A 16,836-nucleotide genomic window follows, 5' to 3' on the forward strand; every position below is an offset into this window, starting at 1 on the left:
ATTTGCTGTCATCTCTGAGTGTGCCTGTCTCCCATCGCCATGTTGTGGAAGGAGCGTCAACAGAAAGTTCCCCTTGAGATCCGTCCTCTGGATGTAGACCGCAGTGTTTGTGATAAACAGTGGCCCAAGACAGCAGGGTTTGGGGTGGTCCCGCACTTGGAGGAAGCCCATCAAGGAACGTTGGTTTATTTTCACAGCTGTTTGGTGGTAGGACTTTCATAGAAAAATCTTGAGATTCTATAGAGCTCCAGCCATTAGCTTATTCTCAGCCAAGAATCATTGTATAATTGGGTTGGATTTTAGCCATGCACTTCTAAACCTTCCCTTTAAGGAGCGGATCTGTGTCTTCACCTCATGCAGCCGGCTCTCAACACCAGTGCCTGTGTGCCTTTGTGGGGTCCCACGTGTCCCTTGGGTGGTATATTGGGGGGTGGGCAGGAGATCCCTGGGGGTGTCAGGAGGAACATGGCAGAGCCTGCAGGTGGGTGAGCAGTATTCTCCATGGATTGGTTGGTCCAGCCTGCAGTCTTGCCCTCTCTCTCAGATTCTCCCACTCTGGAAACCATTCCCTTGCTAGCTCTCTCATCTCTTGTACGCTTGGGGAGGTGAGACCTATTATTAACAGGACACATAACTGAAGCTTAGGGTTTCAAACCTGAAGCCAATCTGGGAACACAAGGGCTCTGTAAAAAGCATGCCTATATGTTACTGAGTCCTCGCACACGTTAAATAGAGCTCTCCTGAGTTGCAGACATGGCCATACGCTCTGCGCATGAAACAGAGCAGATCCTGCCAGAATGCAGAACAATTTCTTTTAAACTTTAGGAATGGTGTCCCTCATGTCTCACATTCAGAATGAGACAGACTCGAGATTTTAAAGTTGGTTCCATGATGTTCTTGTCTGTGGTCTTTGTTGGGGGTGGGGGGTGAGAGATCATAAGACAGTTTGTGAGTTTCAAATGTGATTTTACCTCTAAGACAAAGCATGAGAAGAAAATCGAGGAAGGTCTCACAATCCTAAGATATTTGGAAACCACCATTTTAGGTCGGGGTTACGTGAATGTTCCCCATTTGTGAGACCCAATTTCATCTTGCTTTCTACCCTGGTATGGAGGAATTCACATCTTTTTTCCCCTTTCCCGAGAGAATTATTTCTTGGAGCTGCTCATAAGAGTCTTCTGTTTTTCCAGATAGGTTCCTTCACCTGGATTTTGTTAAACTTATTAAGTCGGACCAAATTGGCTTGTGTGTTTCCCTGAAGTGAACGTTTCACCAGAGCCACGATGGGTTTTAGCTTTTGTGACAGCTGATGGATATTTTTCAAGGCAAGCGAGAGCCTATAAGCACTTTCTGAATATGACAGAGCACATGCTGCTGAGAGGAGACCGCACAGGCCAGGTGTTTGGGGAACAGTTTGTTAAAGCCAATGAATTTCGCAAATGTGCTAGATGATGAAGAGTTCTCAGCTTTCCCGGTTGCAGTGATCAGAACTCTGTAACTGGAGACCGGTGTGAGAGAAGATTTTATTCTCTGCCATCATGACCGGGTCTATACGGCTGCAGGCAATTGCACAGAAGACTAGAAATGCTGATTCAGTTGGTCAGTTTGGGGTGGGACATCTTACCAGTCCAGCAGAACCAACTCTGGCTTGGGTTTTTCTAGCTGGTGACAGGTGACCAACTCATTCTGATGAGTTGATTACACCTGTGGACATGGCCCACTTGATTTATTTTTTCTCCCTCTGCTAGCTGTGCTCTCCCAACCAGCTGATAAATGGACCCAGTATGATTATTTCTGAGCCATCTTATCTCTCTCACTTTTAAAGCTTGGATTGGGTTTGCTTTTAGAGCTTTTGATCTCTTATCTCTTGGTTCTTGGACTTGCTTTGACACCAAACAGCCCTCATAGTCTTTTGAAAGAACACCTTAACAATTCCTAGGCTGGGCGCGGTGGCTCATGCCTGTAGTCCTAGCACTTTGGGAGGCCGAGACAGGACAAATATTTGAGCTCTGGAGTTTGAGACGAGCCTGGGCAACAGAGTGAGACTCTGTCTCTACAGAAAGTTTTAAAATTAGCCAGGTGTAGTGACACATGCTTGTAGTCCCCATTACTTGGAAGGCCAAGGCGGGAGGATGGCTTGAGCCCAGGAAGTCAAGGCATCAGTGAGCGATGGTTGTGCCACTGCCTGAAGATAGAGCGAGACCCTGTCTCAAAAAAAAAAAAAAAAAAAAAGAAAAGAAAGAAAGAAAGAAAGAAAGAAAGAAAGAAAGAAAGAAAGAAAGAAAGAAAAATCCCTAAGACCTGACCTGCCTACTCCCTAGAAAGCACCAAATAAGGAAAAGCACTCTGGAAGAATGAAGCTAAGAAGGCTGCGCTCTCCGAGGCATCCGGGCAGCCTTCACTGGAGGGACAAGGTCCAGGTAGGTGGGATGACAAGCTGGGAAGGGGCCCTGAACCAGAGGCAGGTGATGTGGGTGGTGGCACCAGAGAGACGCCAGACGGTGTTACCGTAGGTCTTGACTGTCCACCTTCATTCCTGAAGTTGACCCAGCTTTCTTACTGTCACATAGGTGGATATAAAATCGATCTTTAGGGATCTGATTTTTTGTTTGTTTTTGTTTTTGTTTTTTTTGAGACGGAGTCTCAGTCTGTCGCCCAGGCTGGAGTGCAGTGGCACAATCTTGGCTCACTGCAACCTCCACCTCCCGGGTTCAAGCGATTCTCGTGCCTCAGCCTCCTGTGTAGCTGGGTGTACAGGCGCCCGCCACCATGCCAGGCTAATTTTTGTATTTTTAGTACAGACGGGGTTTCACCATGTTGGTCAGGCTGGTCTCGAATTTCTGACCTCAAGTGATCTGCCTACCTTGGCATCCCAAAGTGCTGGGATTACAGGCATGAGCCACTGCGCCCGGCCGGGGATCTGAGTTTTAATCACTCCCAGTGCAAGCGTCCTTATCTGGTTTGCAGACTGAGTGGCATTTGCGCTGCCGAGGCTCTTCCTGGCTTGCCCTCCTCTCTGGCTGTTGCTTTCCCTCCTCTGTTCATTAGAGCCTCCTCTCCTCGGCTTGTTGCTCCTATGTGCTGTCACCTAAGCTCTATGCTCCTTCTTCTACATTAGGGTTCGTAGCCCAGGACTTTGGGGAGTCTGTGGATGTCCAAATTGAGTGTTTTACCTCAATTTGGTTGAGGTTGCAGTGAGCCGAGATTAAGCCATCGCACTCCAGCCTGGGCAACAAGAGTGAAACTCTGTCTCAAAAAATTGTATTTCTGGCTGGGCGCGGTGACTCACGCCTGTAATCCCAGGACTTTGGGAGGCCGAGGCAGACGAATCACGAGGTCAGGGGATCGAGACCATCCTGGCTAGTACGGTGAAACCCCCGTCTCTACTAAAAATACAAAAAATTAGCTGGGCGTGCTGGCGGGCGCCTGTAGTCCCAGCTACTCAGGAGGCTGAGGCAGGAGAATGGCGTGAACCCAGGAGGAGCTTGCAGTGAGCGGAGATTGTGCCACTGCACTCCAGCCTGGGCGACAGAGAGAGACTCCATCTCAAAAAAAAAAAAAAGTATTTCTTTGATGTTTACTGGCTGGCATTCTTCTGCAAAGAAAGTCTTTCCCTCCCTCTAACTCAGCTTTTGAGTGTTCCTGGAGGCCCATGGATTCTTTTTTTTTTAATTCAATGTGTTGTAATCGCTTACTGTTATAATTTTTTTTTTGATGCTCAAACTGTTCAGAGGGAAAAGACAGCTCTTTGTGTCTTTTTGCCATATTCCCATGGTTCTTTGAACATTTTATTTTCTTTTACTTTTTTGAGACAGAGTCTCACTCTGTTGCCCAGGCTGGAGTGCAGTGGCATGATCTCAGCTCACTACAACCTCCACCTCCCACGTTCAAGCGATTCTCGTGCCTCAGCCTCCTGAGTAGCTGCAACTACAGGCATAAGCCACCATGCCTGGCTAATTTTTATATTTTTAGTAGAGACGGGGTTTCACCATGTTGGCCAGGCTGGTCTTGAACTCCTGACCTCAGGTGATCTGCCCACCTCAGCCTCCCAAAGTGCTGGGATTACAGGCGTGAGCCACCGTGCCCGGCCTTTGGGCACATTTTTGCTTTCTGGCAGAAGGCGCTCCAGACTGAACTTTTACTTTCTTTGCCCCAACTGTGGAATCAGTCATTTATTCAAATCCTGGTCTCTTGTGGTGGAGAATTTTTATTTCCCAGTGAAGGTCCAGGAACTCGGTGTGCCCGTTTTGCTGGGTGTCCTGCTTCTAGGCCCTGGCAGTGAACAGAGCTAAGATGTTTTAGGAGAGCCTCCAAGTATACTGAAACCTCCAGCTTCAATTCAGCACCACAGGCCTCACCTGTACATTAGTCCATATTTTTCCTTTTCTCAAACCGTCCTGATTCCCAACAATTTCAATACACTTACAGATTTCTTCTGTACCGCAATGTCCAAATTCTGAAACAGTAGTTTCCAAATTCTTAAACTGATGTCACTGCCAACAACAAACCCACCAAGTAAGGTTTGGGATTTCCCTTCAGCCCCTTTCCCCACCTTTGGGTATATTCCCTAAGGGTGCACAGGGTGGTGGATTCAAAAGTTACTTGAGGCCGGGTGCAGTGGCTCACGCCTGTAATCCCAGCACTCTGGGAGGCCGAGGCAGGCGGATCACTAATTTTTGTACTTTTTTGGTAGAGACGGGGTTTCTCCATGTTGGCCAGGCTGGTCTCGAACTCCTGACCTCAGGTGATCCACCCGCCTTGGCCTCCCAAAGTGCTGGGATTACAGGCATGAGCCACTGTGTCTGGCTTTTTCACTTGATTTTTAAGAACGTGTGTGTGTGTGTGTGCATGTGTGTGTGTCAGAGTCTCACTCCCATTGCCCAGGCTGGAGTGCAATGGCATGATCTCGGCTCTCAGCCTCTGCCTCCTGGGTTCAAGCGGTTCTCCTGCCTCGGCCTCCCGAGTAGCTGGGATTACAGGTGTGCACCACCACGCCCAGCTAATTTCTGTATTTTCTGTAGAGACAGGGTTTCACCATGTTGGCCAAGCTGGTCTCAAACTCCTGACCTCAAGTGATCCGCCTGCCTCAGCCTCCCAAAGTGTTGGGATTGTAGGCGTGAGCCACCACACCCAGCCAAGAACTTTTTCTATATTAGAAAGATTTCTGGGCTGGGCGCAGTGACTCGCATCTGTAATCTCAGCAATTTGGGAGGCCAAGCTGGGAGGATTGCTTGAGTCCAGGAGTTCAAGACCAGCCTGGGCAACATAGTGAGACCCCGCATCTCTACAAAAAGTTTAAAAATTAGCCAAGCATAGTGGTATGCACCTGTAGTCCTAGCTACTCTGGAGGCTGAGGCAGAAGGATTGCTTCAGCCTGGGAGGGCAAGGCTGCAGTGAGCTGTAATCGCCCATTGCACTCCAGCCTGGGCAACAAAGTGAGACCCTGTCTCAAAAAAATAAATAAATAAGAGATTTCTGTATCTCTCCATCCCAGCTCTCTCCACCCACTCTGCCTGTAACCTGACCTAGCTCATGTCACTTCTCACTTGGATTAGAACAACTACCTCCTAAAACTGGTTTCCAGGCCTCACTCTTGTCCTTCTCTAATCCATTGTCCATATTGGAACTAGAATGATCTTAAAATGCACATCTGATCATGTCACTACCTCCAGTGACTGGATTCCTGTTGTCCTTGGGATAAGCAGTTTCTTAGCGGAGCATTGGGGACCACCTCCCCTGGCCGTGTGCTCTGTCCTCTTTTGCCTTCACAGCGCCTTTTCGAAGAGCTGTATGTGGTCACAGAACGAGGGGCTTTGTGAAATTACGCTGGCAGCAGAAATGAGCAGACCTGGTTTCTTAGGTCGGCTACATTGTCTCATTGTCTAAACACCATTTCCTTGGCGAGGCTTCATCAACATCCCACCATCATCTCTGTTCCCGGGGCACCGTGAACTTCATCCTGTCACTCACAGCTCCTGTTTTATCACTAGACTATAAGCTCCCTGAGGGCAGAGCATGCGCCTGCTTCCCTACCGGATCTAGCAGGCGCTCCAGCAGTACTTTTTTTTTTTTTTTTTTTTTTTTTTTTTTGAGACGGAGTCTCACTCTGTCGACCAGGCTGGAGTGCAGTGGTGCGATCTCGGCTCACTGAGATCGGCAAGCTCCGCCTCCCGGGTTCACGCCATTCTCCTGCCTCAGCCTCCCAAATAGCTGGGACTACAGGTGCCCGCCACCACGCCCAGCTAACTTTTTTGTATTTTCAGTAGAGACGGGGTTTCACCTGTTAGCCAGGATGCTCTCAATCTCCTGACCTCGTGATCCGCCCGCCTTGGCCTCCCAAAGTGCTGGGATTACAGGCGTGAACCACCGCACCTGGCCTCCATCAGTATTTCTTAATAGATGGCTTGTACTGCTGAGTGGACAGGTTGTTTGGTGCCAAGTAAATACAGGAGGAATGGAATGAAAGAATGAGTGGTTCAGCCCAAGCTCCTGAAGGTTAAGTGCTTACTTTCAGAATTAATCAGGTGCCACTGAATTTCTTTCCAGTGGGACCTTCTTACTCAAGATGGCTTCAATTCCAATCACCAGAGAGTTTTGAGAACCAGTGGGAGGGGTTCCTGGGCAGCAGGGCTCTGCTCCCACCGGGATTTGTTTATTCAGCTGATGTTAATAAATGAAGCTGAAGGTAACAAGCTGTCACTTAGCCTCTCCAGGCTGGACCAGAACTGCCATTGGTTAAGTTTCAGATTTCAGCCCCAAAGTACAGTGTCACCACCTTGGATGAAGGATATTAATTAGTGTCATGAGGGAGATCACAGTCTCATTCCCCTCCGTCACTAGCACGAGACTGAAAAAAAAAAAAAAGAAAATCAAATTCAGTTAGAACAGAGACGTGCTGAGAAGCTGGGCCAGAGACCCCGTGGGGAACCTGCCGTTGTTTGTCAAAAAACGAGGCCAGCGAGGAAGAAGCCAACCATGCCTCCCGCTCCACTCGCTTTGGAACCCACAGAATGTTGAACAGGGCAGCACCCTTCAGTTAATAAGACACTCAGATTCCACCCTGGTGCAGTCAAGCAAACTGGATTAACCACGCGGCACGTGGCAGAGCCACAGCGCAAACCACGGCTCCTGCTGCTGAGGAAAATGCAGGCACCTCGGCCACTCCGGGCTGTGGGTCCGATGTGAGCAGCCTCGGGGCAGAGACGGATTCTGTTCATGTCTGTCCCCTCTGCCATCCCAGGTCTCAGGGGCTTCTGTTCACCTGACCATGGCAGAGTTGTTTTGCCCGCCTGTGAAAACCACTCCAACCATCACAGTTACCATTGCATTGCATGTTGGCATATTTGGGGAACATCACCTTCCAGGCCACTTACAGCACTCGAATAAGGGCTTTGACAAAACACAAGCGTTATTATGAATATAATAATAATCAGGGTTAGTTGGCTGTCCTGGTGGTTTCTGGTCTGCAGAGGTTTAACAATGATGACAATAACGTTGCCTCCCGGGCTAGGTTTCTCATCTACTCTATCAGGCCCACCCCCTACTCCGGACTGATTCTCCACATCCCAGATTCATGTCCCCCACCCCCACCGCACCAAGGGCAAGAGAAAAACCCGAAGTTCTGCTCAGAACCTTGTCCCCTGCCCCGTACTCCCCTCACTGCAGTTTTCCTGTTAGCCAAGGAATTTCATTCCACAGATCTGTTTGCTTCTTTCTGTTGCTTTAGCCAGCAGGCTTACCCTGACCTGAGGAGGGTGACTAACGGGAAACGGAGTATTTTCAGCCAGGGGCCATCACAGTTGCTGTATCAAGTATCTTTTCCAGGCAGTGGATTTCATGATAGGCGTGTCTTTATTCGGGAAAATCAACGCACTTAATTTAGAGGGATGGACTTCCCTTCCAGGAACGTTGCCCCCCTCATCTGTCCCCCATGCCACCTGCCGGATCATCTACAGTGACAGCAACCACCATTTTTATCCTGGAGACACCATTAAACTTAAGCCAGGAGGTCTGGCTTGTAGTCTGCACTCCACTTTTGATGAACACGGGAACTCACAGAGCCAGTTTTCTCCTTTGCAATGGGCATGAGGCCGGGAGGATCGGGGAGGGGGTTACTGGGCACCGGAGACTCGGGGAGCTGCAGTGGTCCTTGGTGGGAGATCCACAAGGTGAACTGATCATGTGAATCCGAGCACTCTTTGGAGCCAGAGACACCAAGGAGAAGGCACAGAGGGGAAAGAGGACTGGGCTGGAGTATTTCCTAAAATTGCACTTGCCAGGCCGGGCGCAGTGGCTCACGCCTGTAATCCCAGCACTTTGGGAGGCCGAGGCAGTGGCTCACCTGAGGTCAGGAGTTCGAGACCAGCCTGGCCAACATGGTGAAACCCCGTCTTGACTAAAAATGCAAAAAAATTAGCCGGGCGTGGTGGCGCATGCCTATAATCCCAGCTACTCAGGAGGCTGAGGCAGGAGAATCGCTTGAACCCAGGAGGCAGAGGTTGCAGTGAGGTGAGATTGCGCCATTGCACTACAGCCTGGGTGACAAGAGCAAAACTCCGTCACACACACAGACACACAAAAATTGTGCTTGCTATAGGGATGGGGCTATTTTTTATTTTTTAACTTTTTAAATTTTTGTGGGTTTTTTTTTTTTTTTTTGAGATGGAGTTTTGCTCCTGTCACCCAGGCTGGAGTGCAATGGCACAACCTAGGCTCACTGCAACCTCCGCCTCCCGGGTTCAAGTGATTCTCCTGCCTCGGTCTCCCAAGTACCTGGGATTACAGGCACCCACGACCAAACCCGGCTAATTTTTTTGTATTTTTAGTAGAAATGGGGTGTCACCATGTTGGATAGGCTGGTCTTGAACTCCTGACCTCAGATGATCCACCTGCCTCGGCCTCCCAAAGTGCTGGGATTACAGGCGTGAGCCACCACGCCCAGCCTTAATTTTTATTTTTTAACAGACAAGGTCTAGTTCTGTAGCCCAGACTGGAGAGCAGTGGTTCAATCACAGCTCACTGCAGCCTCGAACTCCTGGTCTCAAGCAATCCTCTCACTGTAGCCTCCTGAGTAGCTGGGATTACAGATGCTCACCACCATGCCCAGCAAGTTATTTATTTTTATTTATTTATTTATTTATTTATTTTGAGACAGAGTCTCGCTCTGTCACCTAGGCTGGAGTGCAGTGGCACAGTCTCACTGCAAGCTATGCCTCCCAGGTTCACGCCATTCTCCTGCCTCAGCCTCCTGAGTAGCTGGGACTACAGGCACCCCCCACCACACCCGGCTAATTTTTTGTATTTTTTTTTAGTAGAGATGGGGTTCCACTGTGTTAGCCAGGATGGTCTCGATCTCCTGACCTCGTGATCCACCCGCCTCGGCCTCCCAAAGTGCTGGGATTACAGGCGTGAGCCCCGGCACCTGGCCTAATTTTTATTTTTTAGAGATGGGATCTCACTATGTTGCCCAGACTGGGGGCATTTTTTTCTCTCATTTTTAAAAATTTTGAGTTAAAAAAACTTTTTTTTTACATAAAAGATATATGGAACACTTCATGAATTCACGTATCACCTTTGCTCAGGGGCCATGCTAATCTCAGCATCATTCCAATTCTAGCATATGTGCTGCTGAAGTGAGCACTGTTCTATCATTTTTAACATCAATTTTATACAAATGAAATTTACATCCTTTTAAAACAGTTATTTTACCAAGTAATACATGTACACAAATTAAAAAGTCAAATGGAGGCCAGGGACAGTGGCTCATGCCTGTAATCCCAGCACTTTGGGAAGCTGAGAGGGGAGGATCACCTGAGGTCAGGAGTTGGAGACCAGCCTGGCCAGCAGGGTGAAACACCATCTCTACTGAAAACACAAAAATTAGCCGGGCATGGTGGCGTGGGCCTGTGGTCCCAGCTACTCAGGAGACGGAGGCATGAGAATCGCTTGAACCCTGGAGGTGGAAGTTGCAGAGAGCTGAGATTGCACTACTGCACTCCAGCCTGGGCAACAGAGTGAGACCCCGTCTCAAAAAAAAAAAAAAAATCAAATGGTACTAAAAACCATATTGAAAAACACTGGCTGGGTGTGGTGGCTGATGCCTGTAATCCCAGCACTTTGGGAGGCCAAGGCGGGCGGATCACAAGGTCAGGAGTTCGAGACCAGCCTGGCCAATATGGTGAAACCCCCATCTCTACTAAAAATACTAAAATTAGCTGAGCGTGGTGGGGGGTGCCTGTAGTCCCAGCTACTCGGGAGGCTGAGGCAGGAAAATAGCTTGAACCTGGGAGACGGAGGTTGCAGTGAGCCTAGGTTGTGCCACTGCATTCCAGCCTGGGCAACAGAGTGAGACTCTGTCAAAAAAAAAAGAAGAAGAGAAAGAAAGAAAGAAGGAAGGAAAGAAAGAAAGAAAGAAAGAAAGAAAGAAAGAAAGAAAGAAAGAAAGAGAAAGAGAGAGAGAAAGAGAGAAAGAGAGAGAGAGAGAGGGAGGGAGGGAGGAAGGGAAGAAAGAGAAAGAAAGAGAGAAAGAAAGAAAGAGAACAAAGAAAGAAAAGAAAGAGAAAGAAAAAATAGAAAAAAGAAGGAAGGAAGGAAGGAGAGAGAAAGAGAGAAAAAAGAAAGAAAGAAGAAAGAAAAGAAAGAAAGAAAAAAGAAAGAAAGAAAAACACTAACCCCCTTCCCCCACCATCCCATTCACCCCGTCTTACTCCTGGGAAGGAACCATCCTTATCTCTTCTATGTATTTCGCTTTGTATTTATCCCCGGATTTCTGACATTGTCCTACTCTTCTTTCTTGATCCTTTCTTTGTATGTGCCCATTGATTTCCCACTGTGGGGGCTGGGAACTGGGCCCTGTCCCAATGTGACCCCATCACTTCCTCTGCTCAGTCCTCCCACAATGTGGTCATATCACAACTTTGGTTAAATTGATAGTGTTTTTATTTTAATCACTATGCAAATAATATTCAACTCAAAATGTTCCTCAACTCTTACGGTCTCCCCAAAACCTGCCGAGGTGGTTTTAAAACATATCTGCAGATTCTCGGACTCTCCTCTCGTCAAGACGGGGAATCTGATTCCCTCCCGCCTTGCACATGGTGGCTGAACTCTAAGGAACACAATGCCACTGAAGTGACGCTGTGTTGCTTCTGACACAGGTCGCACAGCACGATACAGCTTCCCTCTCATTTTAGGACCTGAGCCTTTGGAGCCCTGGACCACCATGCAGGAAGCCACCAGCCACCATGCTGGAGAGATCATGTGCAGAGACCACGTAGAGAGAGGCCCAAGGAGCCCCTCCTAGTCCATCCTCGAGCTCTAAGAGTCTTCTAGTAGACGCACCAGACATGTGAGCAAGGAGGCCTTTGAGATGACTCTAGCCCCAACCACCGAGTGAGACCTGCCTATCTGAGCCCAGTCAACTGCCAGGGTCACCAGAGCTGATAATAATCAATGACTGTTGTTTTATGTCTGTAAATTGAGGTTGGTTCAGTAACAGGTGATGGGAACACTGTTCCAACTGTGGTCTCCTCATCTCATTTGACTGCAGCTTCATCCCTCCAGCTGCTCAGGCCATCTCTGATTTATCTCTTTCTTTCATACCTTGCATTCTGTATGTCAAGGAATATTTGGCTCTGCCTTCAAAATATCCAGAATCCAATCGCTTCTCACCACCTCCAATGCTTCCACCCTGGTCCAAGCCACCATCATCCAATGGGGCCATCAGTATGGTCTTTCCCCTGGATCACTGCAGTGGCCTTCTGACTGCAATAGCATCCTACTTCCACCTAGTCCCTCCTACCATTTATTCTCAACACATAGGCAGAATTATTCTGCCAACATGTAAGTCAGATCATGTCACTTTTCGGCACAAAACACTGCAGCAGCTCCCATCTTGCTCAGAGTCAATGCCCGAGTCCTCACAATGTCCTGACCCTTCTTGTCTCTCTGACCTCATTGCCTAGTCTCCTCCCCCTCTCCAGTTCTGCCGCAGCCCCACTCTTCTTGTTAGTCCCTGAATGCATTAGGCTCACTTCTACTTTAGGCCCTTTGCATGAGCCATACTCTTCATTTATTTCCTGGAATTTATCATTACTTTTTGTTTGTCATTTGCCTACTATTCTATGTGGCAATTGCTCATTTTTTCCCCAAGTGCTTTCATGTTTCTGGATACTATTTTCCATATCCTCAAACGTGTCATTTTCTTTGATTCCTTGGGTGCCTCACTCCTGGTGCCTGCCATCCTGCTCCCCTCTGGACTGGTAGCTCTCTAACCACTATCATCCTGGCATTTCTCTTCACTGCTGTTCAGCATTGAATCCCATGACTTCTAGTTCCACATTATTTTTCTTAGTTTACTTTCTCATTTTGTGGGTGCACATCCTGCAGTAGCTACTTAAGAGAGGACATACATGTGAGGTAAAATTTGACTCCTTGCATGTCTGAGATGCTTTTATTCCACCTTCCTATTTCATTGATCATCTGGTTACAAGTATTCTCAGCTGAAAATCATTTTCACACAGAAGCTTGAAGGCATTGTTTTCTTTCAGTGTGGCTATTTAGAAGTCCAAGGCTGATACCTGATCTTTCGTATGTTTTTTTCTCTCAGGGAGCTTTAGAAATCTATTCTTTATTCTGGGTATTCTGAAATTTGTGATGATGCACCTTGGGGTGGGCATTTAGTTGGGCCTCTCAATCTGGAGACTCACATCTTTCAATTTTGTGAAGTGGTATTATTTTTACTCTCACTCTCTCTCCTCTATTTTCTCTTTATAGAATTTCTATTAGCTGGAAATTGGACTTCCTAGAGTGGTCCTCATTCTTATATTTTTTCAATTATTATTATTTTTAAATCTCTGTTTATTTTTGTTCTACTTTATCTTCCACCAAACTTGCTTTTAAATATTTTATTCTTACTCTTCTTTTGAACAATTTCCAAAATTTCATTTTTGATTTTTCATTAATTCCTTTAAAAGTAACATCCAAAATAGAGAATAAAGCATCTAACTCTTGTTTAATGGATATAACATCTTACTTTACTTTTCTGAAGAAATTATCAAATTTTTTTTTCACTTTTTTTCTACTCCTTCTATCATCTCTGCTTTCTCCAAATTCCTTTATCCTATTTGTCTGGATCCGTCTCTTCCAAGTTGGAGGCTGTCTTTAAACATTGGGTGATCCTGGGCTGCCTGTTCTTGTCTAAGTGTGACTCACTAAACACATGAGTGGGAACTCTGAGTGAGTGGGTGAGGCTTGTCCATAGAAGGACTTACAATAAGGTCATTGGATAGCAAACTGGCTTCTTTCTTTTCTTTCTTTCTTTTTCTTTCCTTCCTTCTTTCTTTTTCTTTCTTTCCTTCCTTTCTTCTCTTTCTTTCTTCTCATTCTTTTCTTTCTCTCTTTCTCCTTCCTTCCTTCTTTCTTTCATTCTTTCTTTCTTTCTTTTTATGGAGTTTTGCTCTTGTTGCCCAGGCTGGAATGCAATGGCGCAATCTCGGCTCATTGCAACCTCTGCCTCCCCGGTTCAAGTGATTCTCCTGCCTCAGCCTCCTGAGTAGCTGGGATTACAGGCATGTGCCACCAGGCCCGGCTAATTTTGGTTCTTTTTTTTTTTTTTTTGGTAGAAATGGGGCTTCACCATGTTGGTAAGGCTGGTCTCAAACTTGTGACCTCAGGTGATCCACCTGCCTTGGCCTCCCAAAGTGCTGGGATTACAGGTGTGAGCCACTGCGCCCGGCCCAAACTGGCTTTCAAATTGGGGCAGGACTCCAAGATGTCAGAATGTGGAGGTCTTTTCTCTGGAGCCATTCAGTTATCCAGAGAGAATGTGTCAAACCTCCTGCTGGCAGTGAGGGTGGGGAGGCGTGCAATGGGTGGGTGGAGACAGCTGGGGTGCGCCTGCTGTAGGAGGAGGAAGGGGGTCCATCCTCCCCCTATACAGGCCACGTAGCCCCCCTGTTTTTAGTCCCATGCCTCATGTCCACCTTCTGTAGATTTGGATCTCCCCGTCCTCAGCACCTAGAGTTCTACAAGACCACCCCGCTTCTGCTTATTAGTTTCCTCATCTGCAGGGAGCCAGGTAGTGATCCTCAGCTCTGCCATGTCAGCTCCTGCTCCTCTCCCTCTTCCAGATATTTGTGGGACTCTCTCATCCATGTTCATCTCTTCCCTCATTTTATCCCCTTATGAGTTTATATATTCTTGATTCCTTTATTGCCATTTCAGTGGAGTTTTGGAAGGGGGAAGTGAGCAATCTGCCGTGCTTACTCAGAAGTGGGCTGCATTTTAAAAACAAAGTTGGCTGCATTGCTCAAAGATGAGGGAGGGTTTAGGAAAACCAATTTGTGTACAAGACATGCTTTCTCATGCATATATGTACACATGCCTTACATGATGCAACTCCTGTGAGAGGGGCCAGCCCGTGAAATTCCCAGATGGTGAACATAGGCACCACCTCATTGAATTGCTATGAGGATTAAATGAGCTAACACAAGTAAAATGCTTAGCACAGGGCCTGGCATTTGAATTCTCAAGGGATAGCAGTGATGATTATTCGGATAGTTTTGGGATGAACTTGACTAAGGGCTCTGGGGATTTAGGGGAACTTCTCTCCGTCCTCTTCTGTGCCCTGAAGGAGGAAACACCTTCTGCAGGCTTCTCCTGGGAACCCCACCAGCTTGTGGATCTCAGAGCTCTTTGGAGTTTGAGAAGGCAATGGGGAAATCCCTCTGGTCTTGGCCACTCTGACACTGCATAATTGGCATAAATGGGGCATCCCAGCTCAGCCTGGAATGTTCTTGTTTCTTGACATGAACCTGTCTTTTTGCAAACACAGTCACTTTGTGTCTGTCCCATCAGCCGTCTTCCAAAGGTTTATGCTACCCAGTCCCGCCATACACATCGTTTTCAATATTAAAGTCATTCTTTAATTTGTAACAAAGAGATATGGGTTCTAGTTCTGTCTTTGCCACCAATTGCCTAGAAATAGCTCAAACTTGGGATCTAGATTTGATCTGCCCGGTTTGAATCCCGACTTTGCATCTGCCATCGATGAGCCGTGTCCCACGGGCAAGCACTCAGTCCTCTATGGGCCTTGGTTTCCTCGTCTATCAAATGAAGATAATAATAGTTCCTAACTCATAGAGCTATCATGGGTCTGAAAGAAATAATCCATGTAAAGCGCCCAGCCTGGTACTCAGAGTTCAGATAAAGCTGGCTGTAAGGATTACTATCTTTCCCAATTTAAACTCTCCCGCAAACTTCGTAGCTCCAGGCACAACTGGAGGTGAGGACTCAGGCATATGAAGCTTTTCCAGGGGCTGAGACAGAGGAAATGTGATCTCCTGGATTTTGTTTGTAGCTTCTACTAGACCACATAGCAACCGAGCAACATAGCAACGAATGAAAGCAATTCCATTTAATTCCAAGTCAAGCAACTTACTTTTTCAAAAGTATGTCATTCCGACTTGAAAAAACCAATCTTCCTGAGTAGGCTTCATGTCATAGAGACAAACACTTTATGGTAAAAATGCTATTTGATTTTGTTTCTGCTCAAAGCAGTTCTCATCACAATCTTTTGTTTGTTTGTTCGTTTGTTTTTTGAGACGGAGTTTTGCTCTTGTTGCCCAGGCTGGAGTGCAGTGGCGCGATCTCCGCTCACTGCAACCTCCGCCTCCGGGGTTCAAGCAATTCTCCTGCCTCAGTCTCCCGAGTAGCTGGGATTACAGGCATGCGCCACCACGCCCGGCTAATTTTTTTGTATTTTTAGCAGAGACGGGGTTTCACCACGTTGGTCAGGCTGGTCTCAAACTCCCAACCTCAGGTGATCCGCCCGCCTCGGCCTCCCAAGGTGCTGAGATTACAGGTGTGAGCCACCGTGCCCGGTGCTCATCACAAATTTTAAAACTGTTCACAAATGTTTTCCTCTGCTCTTCCGAGCCTACTGTTTTATAAACGAGTTACTATACTGCCCTCTCGTGGAACATAATGATTTCTGTGAGTCTAAGTCCGCTTGGATTTTTTTTTTTTTCTTTTTTAGATGGAGTCTCACTCTGTCACCCAGGCTGGAGTGCAGTGGCACGATCTCAGCTCACTGCAACCTCCACCTCCTGGGTTCAAGTGATTCTCCTGCCTCAGCCTCCTGAGTAGCTGGGATTACAGGCACCTGCCACCATGCCCAGCTAATTTATGTATTTTTAGTAGAGATGGGGGTTTCACCATGTTTACCAGGCTGGTCTTGAACTCCTAGCCTCAAGTGATCCACCCGCCTCGGCCTCCCAAAGTGCTGGGATTACAGGCATGAGTCACTGCGCCCAGCCGTCCTTGCTTAGATTTGAAATAGGACTCCCATTTATAATTTATCATTCATAGTATTAGGCTCATCGGAAAGTATGCTTTATCCACATATTTCACAAAACTCTTTTAAAAATTAATTATGATTTCATTTTCAGTTGTTCGAACTTGGATACTTTATGTTCACTGATTCTGTCTTCCTACAGCGATTCTAGCTGATGGGTATGTCAATTCTGCTCCTCGAGCTTCCTCTGGGTTCAGAGGGCTATTCATAAACTAGTCCACAGCAATTCAGGCATAGTGGGGACAGCAGGCCACAGGCCACAGGCCAATTGTTCTGCAGGGGTTGCGGTTAGAACTCAAGGAAACTGCCTGAAAGCCTCCTTTGTGCCAGTCCCCGTCCAGCCTCACCCCAGCTGGAGGTGCTGATGATCCTAAAGAGGATCACAACATGCCACCCCCAAAATATGCTACCTCGGCAAAAGACTACTTTGAGCTATAGACAATGAAGAAACAACAGATGCAGTAAAAGTTCTCTGTCCTCCC

At 47.2% G+C, this 16,836-nt stretch overlaps 1 non-coding gene across 1 annotated transcript; it reads right to left on the minus strand.

Annotated features, from left to right (window-relative positions):
• Nucleotides 1-9,536: 9,536 nt before the first annotated feature.
• LOC115931402 (U6 spliceosomal RNA) lies at nucleotides 9,537-9,640 on the minus strand. The gene has a single exon (XR_004067900.1). It is a non-coding gene; the product is annotated as a U6 spliceosomal RNA (small nuclear RNA).
• Nucleotides 9,641-16,836: the final 7,196 nt, after the last annotated feature.

The sequence above is a fragment of the Gorilla gorilla genome, chromosome 19 (assembly GCF_029281585.2).
Source record: "Gorilla gorilla gorilla isolate KB3781 chromosome 19, NHGRI_mGorGor1-v2.1_pri, whole genome shotgun sequence".
Taxonomy (NCBI): Eukaryota; Metazoa; Chordata; class Mammalia; order Primates; family Hominidae; genus Gorilla; species Gorilla gorilla.